Genomic DNA, 9,451 nt, shown 5'->3' with positions numbered 1-9,451 from the left:
AGGCTGGAGTATAGTGGTGTGATCTTGGCTCATTGCAACCTCTGCCTCTCAGGCTCAAGCAATCCTCCCACCTCAGCCTCCTGAGTAGTTGGGACCACAGGCATGTGCCTCCACACTTGGCTATTTTTTTTTTTTTTTTTTTTGTATTTTTAGTAGAGATGGGGTTTCACCATGTTGCTCAGGCTGGTCTTGAACTCCTGAACTCAAGAGGTCCTCCCTCCTTACCCTCCCAAAGTCCTGGGATTACAGGTGTGAGCCACAGTGCCTGGCCTAATTTACTATTGTTTGCTATTCTGCCTCATTTAAACTTCATACCAACTCTACAGATTATGTGTTATTTCATTTTTACAGATGAAGAAATAAATGCCAAAAGATTAAGCACTTCACTCAAGGCCACCCGGCTAGTACAGAAACAGAGTTGGAACTTTTTTTTTTTTTTTGAGATGGAGTCTTGTTCTGTCACCCAGGCTGGAGTGTAGTGGCGCAATCTCAGCTCACTGCGACCTCCACCAATAAGTTTAAGCATTCTCCTGCCTCAGCTTCCTGAGTAGCTGGGACTCTATAGGCGTGTGCTACCACGTCCGAATAATTTTTGTATTTTTAGTAGAGGGGGTTTTGCCATGTTGGCCAGGTTGCTCTCGAACTCCTGACCTCAGGTGATCTGCCCCACCTCGGCTTCCCAAAGTGCTGGGATTATAGGCGTGAGCCACCACACCCAGCTGTGAGTTGGAACTCTTTTTTTTTTTTTTTAAACTTTTTTAGAGATGGGGTTTCACCATGTTGGCCAGGATGGTCTCGATCTCTTGACCTCGTAATCCACCTGCCTCGGCACCCCAAAGTGCTGGGATTACAGATGTGAGCCACCGCACCCGGCCGTATTGGAACTCTTGACCAAGCTCCTCTGAGTTCACTAGGCTATGCTTAGGCTGCTTTCATCAATAGGGACAAAATACTTGACCTCTTCGTGCCTTGGTTTTGCCATCCATGAAATAGCTGAATCATCCTAGTGTGACAAATACGAGATGTTGTCCTAGCCTGGTACTCTTTGGAAGATCCACCTTTTTGGGATGGTAGTAGGGAGGTGTGCACTCCTGGCAACACAGGGTGCCTGGGGCCCTTGCTGGACAGGAGAATTCTGGAAAACAACCTCATTCCTGTCTTCAGCAGATCTGACAGGCCCAGAGGAGAAAGCCTGAAATAGAACTGGCTGCCCTTATGGGTTCAAGAGAGCTGTTTGTTTAGCTCTGAATAACCCATTCTATAAAGAATATTCTGGGAATTTCCTTATGTGGCAGGGCAGTGGACTGGGTGATTTCACTGGGTCAGAGGAGTTCTCCTCTCCATCTGCCCCAGCAGAGACAAGAATTGGCACTATTCAGCCTCAAGGAGTGAATGGTGAAAACATGGAAAGATCCTTGAAGGCATGAACTGCTGTCAAAAGGAAGGTGGGATACAGTTCATCTCTATTTCTGCTAGGCTTGGATAAGAGGGCAGGGACTTTGAATATAGCCACAGGGAGTTAGATTTTAAAAAGAACTTACTGATAGAATCTCAATTCTGTCAGGATAGAGGACAGGAGCTGTGGAATCTATTTAGATCAGGGCTCTCCAACAGAAACATAATGGAGCACATATATAATTAACAGTTTTTGTTTGTTTTGAGACAGGGTCTCAACTCTGTCTCCCAGGCTCGAGTGCAGTGGCACGATCTCAGCTCACTGTAGCCTCTACCTCCTGGGCTCAAGCAAGCCCCTGCCTCAGCCACCTGAGTAGCTGGAACTACAGGCGCGTGTCACCATGCTTGGCTGAATTTTTTTTGGTAGAGATGAGATCTCACTATGTTACCCACATTGGTCTTAAACTCCTGGTCTCAGGTGATCCTCCTGCCTTTCAAAGTGCTGGGATCACAGGCTTGAGCCACCACACCAGACCTAAAAAATTTCTTACCTATTTTCTTTAAAAAGAAACAAGTGAAATTAATTTTTATTATTACATTGTTATGATTATGATTATGATTTTTTTTTTAAGGTGGAGTTTCGCTCTTGTTGCCCAGGCTGGAGTGCAATGGTGTGATCTCAGCTCACTGCAACCTTTGCCTCCTGGGTTCAAGCAATTCTCCTGCCTCAGGCTCCAGTGTAGCCTCCAGTGTAGCCTCCTGGGATTACAGGCATGTGCCATCACACCTGGCTACTTTTGTATTTTTAGTAGAGATGGAATTTCTCCATGTTGGTCAGGCTGGTCTCAAACTCCCAACCTCAGGTGATCCGCCTGCCTCAGCCTCCCAAAGTGCTGGGATTATAGGCATGAGCCACTGCACCTGGTCTATTATTATTTTTTTGTTGGAGTTTCGCTCTTGTTGCCCAGGTTGGAATGCAATGGTGCGATCTTGGCTCACTGCAACCTCCACCTCCCAGGCTCAAGCAATTATCCTGCCTCAGCCCCCCGAGTAGCTGGGATTACAGGCATGCACCATCATATCTGGCTAATTTTTGTTTTTGTTTTTTTTTTTTTTTTTAGGAGAGACAGGATTTCTCCATGTTGGTCAGGCTGGTTTCAACTCCCGACCTCAGGTGATCCGCCTGCCTCTGCCTCCCAAGGTGCTGGGATTACAGGCATGAGCCACGCGCCCCACCTATTATTTTTATGTATTTTATTTAACCCAATAGATAAAAAATATTATCAATATGGGACCCAGTGTGGTGGCTCAATCCTGTAAATCCCAGCATTTTGAGAGGCTGAGGCAGGTGGATCACGGGGTCAGTAGATCGAGACCATCCTGGACAACATGATGAAACCCGTCTGTATTAAAACTACAAAAATTAGTTGGGCACGGTGGCAAGCTCCTGCAGTCCCAGCTACTCAGGAGGCTGAGGCAGGAGAATCTCTTGAATCCAGGAGGCAGAGGTTGCAGTGAGCCGAGATCATACCGCTGCACACCAGCCTGGGCAACAGAGCAAGACTCTGTCTCAAAAAAAAAAAAAATCAATATAAAGTAATATAATCAATTTAAAAATAATTCATGAGATGTTTCACAGTTTTTTGAATTGTTTTCAAAATCTGGTGTGTGGCTTATACTTGCAGCATATCTCAGTTCAGACTGACCGCATCTCAAGGACCCAATAGCCACATATGGCTAGTAGTTACTGCATCAGACAGCATGAGTTTAAGATCACCAATAATTACCTGACATCCAGTGATAAATGCAATGTGTAGTCTGGTTTTATCTAAAGACAGAAAGTATTTTAGGAGGCACTCTTGTCTGAGGGCTTATAAAGCTGAAAGGCCAAGGAAATCTTCCTTTTGGAGCCCTTCTTGGCCCCTTCATCATTGGTAGAAATACAAAAAAACAGAGCCCTCTGGCAAGTCTGAGAATGCACTCAGTGGTGCTCCGTGTTCTCCTTTCTGCAGGGGACACCCAGGCTCTGGCAGGCCTGTCAGATTCAGCGGGATGAGCACTGTGCCAGTGTGATTGAGCAGGGGGATCCAGGACAAGGGCTTGGTCCTGGTGTAGACAAGTTAGTCCTATTTTCTTCATAGCAAGAGATGATGCTCTGTACCCCAGCTGATCTGTTGTCTTCCAGGTGTGAGTGACCGGCCATAGGAGGAGCCCAGTTGGACTGAGGGGATGGAGAAAGGCCAGTCCACTCCCTTGCCCCAGGCAGGTTTGGGGACATAGGAGGACAGTCCCAGGCTACCTTGTCTTACCTGCACTCTTCTCCCTGTCTGTGGGAATCCTCCAGGTGTCTGCATGGCCCCCTCCATAATGAGCTTTATGTAAATGTCATTGCTTCTAACGGAGCCATTCTGCCCAGCTCGACTCCATCACTTTCTCTTCTCACCCTGCTTTCTTTCCCTTTTCCAAAAAAAAAAAAAAAAAAAAAAAAAAAAAAAAAAAAAAAAAAAATTTGGATTTTATTTAGAATTATATTAAATTTTTTTTTTTTTTTTTTTGAGAAGAAGTCTCGCTGTTGTTACCCAGACTGGAGTGCAATGGCACGATCTCGGCTCACCGCAACCTCCGACTTCTGGGTTCAAGCAATTCTCCTGCTTCAGCCTCCCGAGTAGCTGGGACTACAGGCGCGTGCCACCATGCCCAGCTAATTTCTGTATTTTTAGTAGAGACGGGGTTTCACCTTGTTGACCAGGATGGTCTCGATCTCTTGACCTTGTGATCCACCCCGCTCGGCCTCCCAAAGTGCTGGGATTACAGGCGTGAGCCACCACAGCCGGCCTAGAATTATATTAAATTTATGGACAAATTGGGGAAGAAATTAATCCTTGTGTGTTTTTTTTTTTTTAAGACAGAATCTCGCTCTTTCTCCCAGGTTGGAGTGCAATGACACAATTTCAGCTCATTTGAACTTGACACCACCTCCCAAGCACTGGGACTACAGGCCTGAGCCACCATGCCTGGCTATTTTTTTATTTTTATATTTTTAGTAGAGATGGGGTTTCACCATGTTGGCCAGGCTGGTCTTGAACTCCTGACCTCAGGTGATCCACCCACCACCATGCCCAGCCATCTTTATGATGTTGAACCTTCCTATTCATAAACCTGGTAGCTCTTACCATTTTTTTCTCTTAGATTCAGGAGGTACATGTGCAGGTTTGTTACGAGGGTACACTGGATGGTGCTGAGGTTTGGGCTTCTACTGGCCCTGTCACTCAGAGAGTGAACACAGTACCCAACAGAAGTTTTTCGGCCCTAACTCCTCTCTTTCTTTCCCCACTTTTGGAGTCCCCAGTATTCATTGCTCCCATCTTTGTGTCCATTTGTACTCACTGTTTAGCTCCCGCTTATTAGTGAAAACATGTAGTATTTGATTTTCTGTTTCTGTGTTAATTTGCTTAGGATAATGGCTTCCAGTTGCATCCATGTTGCTGCAAAGGACATGATTTTGTCCTTTTTTTTTTTTTTTATGGCTCCCTAGTATTCCACGGTGTATTTTCTCACCGCCACCTGAGGTTATACATTTAGTTGTTCATTGTCTGCCTTCTCCATTAGAATGTGAACTCCATGAGGGCAGAGACTTCATCTGGCTCACCATTGTGCACCCACAGCTTAGCTTAGTGTCCAGTATATAATAGGTGCTCAATAAATACTTTTTTCTGAAGGAAAAAAAATTGAATACAGAGAATTAATGCAATGACAGAGCCGTATTTCACACTTCCATTTTTTCTCTCAGATTTCTGAATTTAGAATCCATTCGCTTCAGAGAAAACAGACATTTTCCAAGTGTCTTGGATGAGAATACCTTCACTTCTTTTATTCCTACCAATTCAGATTGGCTTAATCATTCTGAATAGTTGGAAGAAGTTTCTTCCCCCTCTGTATCATTATTAGAGATCAAAGAAGTTATTCCTTGTTAACTAATTTTTTTTTTACAGAGTGTCACCCTGTTACCCAGGCTGGAGTGCAGTGTCATAATCTCGGCTCACTGTAACCTCTGCCTCCCAGGTTCAAGCGATTCCCCCACTTCGGCCTTCCAAGTAGCTGGGATTACAGGTGTGTCTCACTATACCCGGCTAATTTTTGTATTTTTAGTACAGATGGGGTTTCATCATATTGGCCAGGCTGGTCTCGAACTCCTGATCTCAAGTGATCCACCTGTTTCAGCCTCCCAAAGTGCTGAGATTACAGGCATAAGCCACTGCGCCCAGCCAAAAAAAAACTATTTTAAATTCTCTGTTAGGTCAAAAAATGATGAGGGGAGGAAACTGAGGTGTTATGGGCAAGGCCAGACAACTCAGCTACCCTCACAACATTCTGAATCATCATAGCAAAGGGGTCTCCACAGTCCTGAAGAAAGATCTCAGAGCTCTGTATCGCCAGAACAATATACCCCATTCTCCTGGCAATCTGGGGGAAGGACAAAGACCGTGCCTTGTATTTACAAAGGAAGAAAACAAGAAACACAAAAAGGCAAGAGAGATTCTCCTTACTGCTGAGTCTGCCCCAAGATAGTAGTGAGACAGTACTTGCTTGGGTCACAGAACATAGGGGCCAACTCTCTTCCTACTCCACAGCTACATTCCAGAGAATGGCATTTTCTGAGCACAAGTGGTTCCCGGGACCAGGCAACAAAGGCCTTATCAGACCAACTGGAAAAGAGAAGCTGATGTCTCCCAACCCTCTTCAAACTCCAAACCTCAAAGTCTCCATTCTCTGCCCCAGGCACATTTATTTTTCCCTGGGTTGCACTGTACAGACCTGAGCTCACCTAAGAGCCTGGGACCCATCCATGTCGGCAGCCTGGCTCCCTAGAGCCATCTCATCCTTGTGAGTTGATAATTTAGCATGACTCCCCCAAAGGAGGCATTAGTAAAGGACTCTTGAAGATGCTAAAGAATTTTTCTTTCTTTTTTTTTGAGACGGAGTTTCGCTCGTTACCAAGGCTGGAGTGCAATGGCGCAATCTCGGCTCACTGCAACCTCAGCCTCCTGGGTTCAGGCAATTCTCCTGCCTCAGCCTCCTGAGTAGCTGGGATTACAGGCACGCGCCACCGCGCCCAGCTAATTTTTTCGTATTTTTAGTAGAGATGTGGTTTCACCATGTTGACCAGGATGGTCTCGATCTCTTGACCTCGTGATCCACCCACCTCAGCCTCCCAAAGTGCTGGGATTGCAGGCGTGAGCCACTGCGCCCGGCCCTAGAATTTTCAAATCAAAGGAATGAACTGCTTTGGTTCATTCAAGAATAAAGCGAGTTGGAGGAGATGCTTTTCAGCTTGAGGCCTGCCCAGCATCACGCTGTGTGTCACTCGATAATCTCTCAGTTACACATTATACAGTTAATCCTGTTGAAACAACTATAGGAACTCAGCAAAATAAGTCAAGAGGATCCTCTTTGACCTCTATCCCAAGCAATCACCGTATGGTATGTCACGACATGGGAGGGAGCTGGAAAGTTCCGCTAAAGCTAAGTCGAAACAAAGCCGGGCTCTGGGTGGGGCGAACCCTGAGCAATGACAACCTGTTAGTTTGGTTTTCTTTCCATGTCTATCGTCTCTGTCACTATTCTCCTTAGGCACAGTGTCAACTGAACAGAACTTGGGAGATAGAACACAAGGGTTTGACGACCTGCTCTGCCATATGATAACTGAATCTTGGGCATATTTTCTAAGAACTTTTTTCTTTTAGAAACAGTGTCACTCTGTCACCCAGGTTGGATTGCAGTGGTGCCATCGTAGCTCACTGCAGTCTCAAATTCCTGGGCTCAAGTGATCCTCCCACCTCAGCCTCCTCAGTAGCTGAGTCTATAGGTACATGCCACCACACCTGGCTAATTTTTAAATTTTTTGTTTTGTTTTTGAGACAGATTTCCACTCTTGTTGCCCAGGCTGGAGGGCAATAGACCCATCTCGGCTCACTACAACCTTCCCTTCCTGGTTTCAAGCCATTCTCCTGCTTCAGCCTCCCGAGTAGCTGGGATTACAGACATGTGCTACCATGCCCAGCTAATTTTTTTGTGTTTTTAGTAGAGACAGGGTTTCACCATTTTGGTCAGTCTGGTCCTGAACTCCTCACCTCAGGTGATCCATCTGCCTTGGCCTCCCAAAGTGCTGGGATTATAAGCATGAGCCACCACCCCCAGCCATTGTTTTTTTTTTTTTTTTTGGAGACGAAGTCTTGCTCTGTCACCCAGGCTGGAGTGCAGTGGTGCAATCTCAGCTTACTGCAACCTCCACCTCCCAGGTCCAAGCGATTCTCTTGCCTCAGCCTCCTGAGAAGCTGGGACCACAGGCATGTGCCACCACTCTCGGTTAATTTTTTGTAGTTTTATTAGGGATGGGGCTTCACTGTGTTAGCTAGGATGGTCTTGATCTCCGCCCATCTCGGCCTTCCAAAGTGCTGGGATTACAGACGTGAGCCACCCTGCCCAGCCAACTTCCTCGTTTTAATAAGAACACAGGGCCAGGCATGGTGGCTCACGCCTGTAATCCCAACACTTTGGGAGGTTGAGGCAGGTGGATCACGAGGTCAAGAGATCGAGACCATCCTGGTCAACATGGTGAAATCCCATCTCTACTAAAAATACAAAAAAAAATTTAGCTGGGCATGGTGGCGCGTGCCTGTAATCCCAGCTACTCAGGAGGCTGAGGCAGGAGAATTGCCTGAACCCAGGAGGTGGAGGTTGTGGTGAGCAGAGATCGCGCCATTGCACTCCAGCCTGGGTAACAAGAGTGAAACTCTGTCTCAAAAAAAAAAAAAAAGAACACAGTCACATAGGATTAGGCTCATCCCAATGTCCTCCTCCTAACTTCACTGTATCTGTAAAGATCCTATCTCCAAATGAGGTCGAATTCTGAGGTACTAGGGGTTAGGGTGTTAACATACATTTGCAGGGGGGGTGAAGGAAATAATTCAACCCATAACGCTTACTTTTCTTACCTTGAAATGGGGATTAGAATAAAATATTTCTTCATATAATTGCAGTGGTTGTGAAATTATCTCAGAGGCTTGGTTCCTAGAAGCTCAGTGAACATCTGGTTTGTCCAAATGTGCCTATGCCTTGGAACTGTCTGGGTCAGACTGCACCCATAGGGCTCAGGGCTCAGGATGGGTAATCATCCTGTGAGTGTCCAATACAGGGAAACAGGTGCTTGGCCAATGCATTTCTCTGATGGTGAAGAGGAAAGGCTGGAGAGAAAATTCTGCTGATAAGCCAGGGCTAGAAAAAGTCTGATAGCAAGTGCTGGAGAGGTTGTGGAAACTTAGGAGCCCCCATGGAAGTTGTCTGAGAGTGCACTGGTACAAACACTCTGGCAATATGCCAAAAAGGCAAAGCTGTATATGGGGGTGTCCCAGCAATTCCACTCTTAGGTGTGTATACTCTAGAGAAATGCCTACATAGGTGCCCCAGGAGATGTGTGCAAAAAAATTCATAGCAGCATTGTTTGTTAGGCCTAAAAATGAAAAGTAACTTACATTTCCTCAATGTGATACAAGCATATAGTGGAATACTATGCTACACAGCAGGTAAAGTCAATGAAAGAGTTAGGCATATAGCACGGATGAACCTCACTAACAAATACTGAGCAAAAAAGAGCAGATTACAGAGGGGTGGCGGGAGTGGGGGGAAAAAGCAGACTGCAGAAGAATAAAGACAATGAGTAGGGCAAAACCAATGATATATTGCTTAGAATGCATATGTAAGTATTTGCATAAAGAATATAAGGAAGTATGAGCATGGGAAACACCAATCGCAGCAGGCAGAAGTGCAAGTGCACAGAGAGCTTCAACAGCTGATTTTTTAAACTGGTGATGAGTAAAGAGTACTGGTTATCTTACTCTTTATAACTTCTGTATGTTTGAAATATAACTTTTTTTTTTGAGACAGAGTCTCGCTCTATTGCCAGGCACCAGGCTGGAGTGCAGTGGCGTGATCTCGGCTCACTGCAACCTCCGCCTCCCGGGTTCAAGCAATTCTCCCACCTTCAGCCTCCCAAGTA

This window comes from Callithrix jacchus, chromosome 9 (genome assembly GCF_049354715.1).
Source record: "Callithrix jacchus isolate 240 chromosome 9, calJac240_pri, whole genome shotgun sequence".
Lineage (NCBI taxonomy): Eukaryota > Metazoa > Chordata > Mammalia > Primates > Cebidae > Callithrix > Callithrix jacchus.
The sequence above is the reverse complement of the archived record's forward strand: the minus strand, read 5'-3'. Positions refer to the sequence as shown.